This window comes from Coenobita brevimanus, chromosome 24, assembly GCF_032717465.1.
Source record: "Coenobita brevimanus isolate Jiangsu-jjx chromosome 24, ASM3271746v2, whole genome shotgun sequence".
Lineage (NCBI taxonomy): Eukaryota > Metazoa > Arthropoda > Malacostraca > Decapoda > Coenobitidae > Coenobita > Coenobita brevimanus.
The window spans coordinates 937,658-943,648 of NC_136977.1; positions in this window are offsets into that span (position 1 = coordinate 937,658).

Consider the following 5,991-nt stretch of genomic DNA (forward strand, 5'->3'; position numbering starts at 1 on the left):
GTTTGGCTATCTTAACAAAGAATAGAGTGTTTGTTGTATAAACAGACAGCAGTAAGGCATTGTCTACACGTCTTCAATCTTCATAATCTTTCATCAAAACTGTTTTACACGTTTTGGTATTCCTATAACTGTACAGTTATTTGTGCTCCTTAGGTTATTGTAGTGACTGAAAAAGGATAAAATATTCTCCACAAAGCATCAGTCTCCCTCTGGCGGGTTTCTCAAACATATTTACGACTGATTCCCCAACGTAAATTAACCCCTTGTATCTGACTACTCTTTCCTGCTTTATGCTTACTATCTCCAGATGATTTACTTAAACTTAAGATACACTTTTCAAACCGGAGGGGTTAGATATTGCCTTCATTAACCCCCTCACTGCAAATGTCTCCCCTAAACTGAATAAAACCATCCAGTTGTAGCAAGGAATGATAAACTAAATCCAACCTCAGGGTGCAGGGGTCAAGATTAATTTCTGAAGGGGGAACTAGACACCTGGGGAGTTTCCGCACTTCTCCAGCAGAAACGGATAGAACCTATGACAGTCTTCCTCTCATAACTGAGAATTTTCATAGGGGGAACAGGAGACTTAAGATTCTGCATTCTCCACTCCCCTTCCCTCCTGAAAAAACAAATTACGTACAGTCTTATTACGGCAGGGAACTGATCATAAGGATGTCTGTGTATCTCAGCCTTGGTTACCATATGTCAAGATAAACATTAATGCCCTTGAATCCGGGTGACATGTTAATTTTTGCTGCTAGTGATTTTATTCAATTTAGTAAAGACCTCTTATACTGAAGGGGTTATGGCTGTAATAATCTAATCCCTCTAGTTTAAAAAGCCTACTATCAGCTAAATAGTAGATGACGGAAATAAAACAAAAGGTGTTCCAGGTCTCAGAATCAGTTAAACAAAAGACATCCCTGGTAACTGGGTAACCTTTTGAATCCAGTAACATACTTTCTGGTTTATTATTGCTGCTCTGAGACAGTTTAATTTAGCTAAGGGGAGACTGCTTGCATTCCAGAGATTAAATACAGTCTTCATTTACCAAGAGGTCATTTATTCCCCCAGTTTTACAAGTCTCTGCTAAACTGAATAAAAACATCCTGAGACAGCCAAAATACAAAAATACATCACTAACGCAAGGGATGTGATAAAAAAGATGAACTTCCTTCCTAATGATTAATTTTACCCTTTCTCCAACAACAGTGTGGGCCAAGGGTACGATCCTAAGCATACAGCCAGTCCTCGTTAGAAATAGCCCTTTTCTTTCTTTCTTTTTCCCTTCTTTACATTAATTTTTGCTATTAACCTATGAAATGCGGTAGTCTTTACCAATTTAACCTTGCTACTTCCCAATGAATTTATTAATGTAAGATACATTTCTTGTACGAAGGAGTTAATTAGAAAATCTAACAACTCCAATTTGGACAGTCACACAAAGCCAAATGAAATAGTCTAGATTGCACAAGAGACTTAACAAACTAGAGGCGTCAAATATACTCTCCAACGACCCCTCCATTCCAATTATGTATTTTCCTATATTCTTCTTATTACTATACTTGTAGATAATTTTTTTCAACTTTGGTGGCAGTGAAGGTTAAAGAAGACTATGTGTATCTAACCCCTCAAGTTTCCGAAGACTTCCCATGGCTGGAAAAAAAAAATAAATAAAATAATAATAATAATAATAATAATAATAATAATAATAATAAAAAATGTTACCAGATGGGAGGGATAACTTGTTTACTAAATATCTTCCCTAGAAGAAAGGGAAGGGGGGGGGGGTGACCATCTGAAAATTTTAGAAGTTTTTCTACAACCTTTGCTTTTTGTGTGCCTAAATTTACACACTTGCATACAGTGAAAATCAGATTAAAATATAAAATACAGTATGGTAATAACTGTTTCCAGGTCTGCTATTTATTTACTGCATTACAATATGAATGCAATATTAGCAAGTCCTCATTATAACACCAGACAAGTGTCCTGAAAATATTGTAACTGCTTTTTCCTACAAAATGGCTAAAGTGAATTTGGGGATACTGGCAATCAACTTCACAGGTAGCAAGAGAAAAAGTACTGTAGGCAGTTTACCCGATTTACAACACCCAATCCCATGTTAATCTCTCAGAGGAGTAGGGGCCTGAGGCTAGACTATGGTAGTCCAGTACAGCATATTTAACAGGAGCTAACCAGCCTACTTCCCTTCATGGGGAAATAAAATAAAATAAAAATAAAACTCGAGGATTGGATCTGCGGAAGGTTAATACTCCAAATGAGGCGCTGTAATCACTAAACCAAAAAAAAGCTGACTCATAACAAGGACCTATTGTAAAATACCTAATATTTGAGCAATCTCCTGAACAACTGGTATTGATGTATTACAAAGCAAGTTATGCTCAGGGCTGTCATTTGTTTTTCGTACAGGTCAGTGATATACTACTGCTGATTATGAAAATTTTTCAGTAACATACTAAAATGCCATCTGATTACCCCTTCACCCTAATGATGTTTAGTATTTCATTCTTTCAACCTCCAGAAGATTTTATTCCACTTAAGACAGTCCTCTGGTACCGAAGGGGTTAATGAAGGCTATACCAGTAGCTAACTTCCCCAGCTGGAAAAGTCCAACCTAGAATAACTTTGTCTGGAGACAGCAAGGATAAAGCACAGAACATGTTATCAGACTGAAGGGGTTAATTCACTCTTAATGATGCAGTCCTTATTCATTTCTTGTTCTTTTGAGGGCTTTCACTCAGCATAGGATGCTTTTTAACTGGATAGTTTGATACAGTCTCCATTAACCCCTTCACTACTAGGGTGCTCTCTTGAACACAGGATAACTTTCTAAAGACAGCAGGAATACTGGTGGGTCCTGTCATACGAGCATCCGCTATACAGGAAACTGATGATATGAGAATGGGTAATTTTGACAGATCGATCTGATGATGTGAGCAAGGTCAGTTAACCTAATCTGATTTTCTCCACGTTATGTACTCTGCTATATGAGTCTCATAAGCCATGTTTTCCAATCCGATATACAAGTATCTGCTATCCGCATAGCCCTCTATTAACACATCCCACTCATATAACGGGACACACTAGTAAACCAATACCATACATCACTGGAGTGAAGGATTTAAAAATAATCTATGTCAATCAATTTGCATGGTGTACAGTGGAGTTCCTATGACCCACACAAAATGATTCCAGAGACCTTTTTCACTGCTTAAGACAATCAAACAATTTCACCTTTTGAAGTGTTTATATTATGGCTGATCAGAGAATGCTACTTTGCATCAGAATACTGATAAACCCAATTTCTCATGGGAATATATGGAAGTAAATACACCTGGGGGGGTGGGGGGGGAAGGCAGAATCCTGGAAGAAATAGGATTGGCATGGGACTGCAAAAGGTAATAAGAGGGAAATGGCACCTAACAAGTCCTCTGGATGACTGCATTTTGTGTGGCTAGTTCTCTACTGTACAATTAGAAACAAAAGTTCATCTACCAATTTACTGCATCTACTGTACTTCACACTAGTATGTGTACCACTCTCCTCCCCGACACATTAATGGTATGTCCAAGAGGAAATCTTGAATAAAGAACCATATCAAGTCTCTCTCATCTTAGAATTATTACCCAAAAGAACGAAGTTTTTGTTGCTGTAGTCCAAGGCTAATCAACATGTAAACTTGGACTGCTGACTGAAGCTTCTCTTTGGCAGTCCACCATCCCTCTTCCATAGGATAAAGGAGACTCAGAACACATATAACCAGGCAGTAGAGTTGCCCAATTATATAGGTGCCACTGTATGAAGACGCCCCTCTCCACCACCAAAGAGAAGAAAGTGAGAATGTTGATGCAGTAGAATATATAGTGAACTTATGTCCCCGCTATACCTGGCTTCTATTATGACTGAGTTATATAGCATTTAACAGCGAATTAGGACATTTTTCTGTGTTTCTCTTCCAGAGAGATGTGTTTCAAAAATGCTCGCAGATAAACTTAGTTACGTTATCTCAAAAGGGTATTGGGTATTCCTTCTCTCTGTGCTCAACACACATGTACAGTACAGGCAGCCCTCATTATAAATGAAGGATGTGTTACAAAATGACAACCACAGTATATCCATATACTGTACCTGGCACTGTAAAAGGGGTCAAACTGGCAAATCAGCTTTAGAGGCACCAATTCAACTTTAACCCACTGAGACACTGAGATGTCTATTTCATTTTATTCTTATGGTCTTCGGAAGATATTATGCTTTGGACAGACCTTCTGAGCCCCAGAGGTTAGATACTACCTCATTAAACCCCTTCAATACCAGGTCTTTCCCAAGTCGAATTATGTTATCAGGCAGCAACAATAAACTTAACCCTGGATGATGTCATCGGGACTCATGGAGTTAATGGGCTATCCCTCTCTTGTTTACTGTGAACCAAGTTAGCTCCATGAATCTGGATAATGTCCTTGATGACATTCCTTACCAGATGATTTTTTTCAACTTAAAAAAAGGTGTCCGGTAATGAACAGGTTTATGAGTGTACCCAGTCCCTCCAGTTTTAGAGTCAATGCTATGCTGAATAAAATCATCCTGATATGGCAAAGATAAAATAGACATCCCCAGACTCTGTTGGATAAAAGCATGCAATAAAGTAACAAATGTGGCATATAATGAGGACTTCTGCACTACCATCACAAATTTGCCAACAATCCCCATGCCAGCATTGTGTCCTGCCTTCCATATTCCTCTTTCCTTCTTTAATGTTGGGCAGCATCCTTCCTTCTCATACTCACTGCTGTCACATTAATAATTGTACATAAACAGAGAGTATCTTTCCTTCTTATACTCCATTATCAGGTGCTTCATCTATCACACAGCCTAAAAAAGAATTCCCTTAGAACAGAGAATCCTTCTTCCTATTCAAATTCCTATGAGCTTCTAACTTTTTAGCACATAATAAATTTTCACATAAACACTGAGCATCCTTTCTTGTCATATCCTCTTGTTGTGAGTTTCATACTGCTACTACTTGAAAAAAAAATTATGAAACACCTTCTGCCATCACAGCTGGCGTAGGAAGTGTTGGTGAACTTCTGATGGTTACAGTACCAACATGACGAGGCAAATTATAAATCTAATGGGAGACGTGCCCTGATTAGCTCAACTGTCCAAGTGTGTCTTTGGCTGGGAGGTATTAGAAATTCTTGGCTTGTTTCACTCTCCTCATCTTGATATGGAAAGTCTGTTTAAGTTCCTCAAGTTTTCTCATTTTTTCCTAAAAAGTGTCATTAATTGTAAAAACTTTCATCAACAAATCAGCAGTCACATATACAGTATTCTTTCAGTGATAACTCGTACACTTTTTACTGTTATCATTATTAGTCAATTTTTGCAAACTCTTTCTTTCTCGTCACAATGAAATTGTTTTTCACATCTTTTATTTTTTTTTCATCACAAGGTTTAACAATATCCAAACTATCTGTCTACTATGCCTGAGGAAAGTCTTGTTGAGTCCACAGCTCAATTATAAGGGGGTTCGGGTTGGGGTCTTACAGTATAACCGAGAAGGCTCCTCGGGTCGGGGCGTTTATATCCATGAAGTACACAATTAGCCCTCCATACTCACGGGTCTAGCATTTCTGGGATCTAAAAATACACCTTCAACAAGTACATTCTAACATCCGATGATGCTTTGGGGCACTGCAGAGAGTCTGAGGCAATCCCATAATTATGACAAGAGGCCGTTTTGGAAGGCCACTACGTATTCGCAAATTTTTGCATTTCCAGGCATCTTTATATCACCAACAAATATGGAGAGCCAACTGTACTCGGGCTGGGGCTATATTATCTGAGAAGGCTACTGATGCTCCTCCACACAAATTAATGCATATTCTCTCAGTGAATGCATCAATAAATGAAAATTACAAAAAAATAAGGCTACCACTATATCACATCACAGATGAAGAGTGCTGG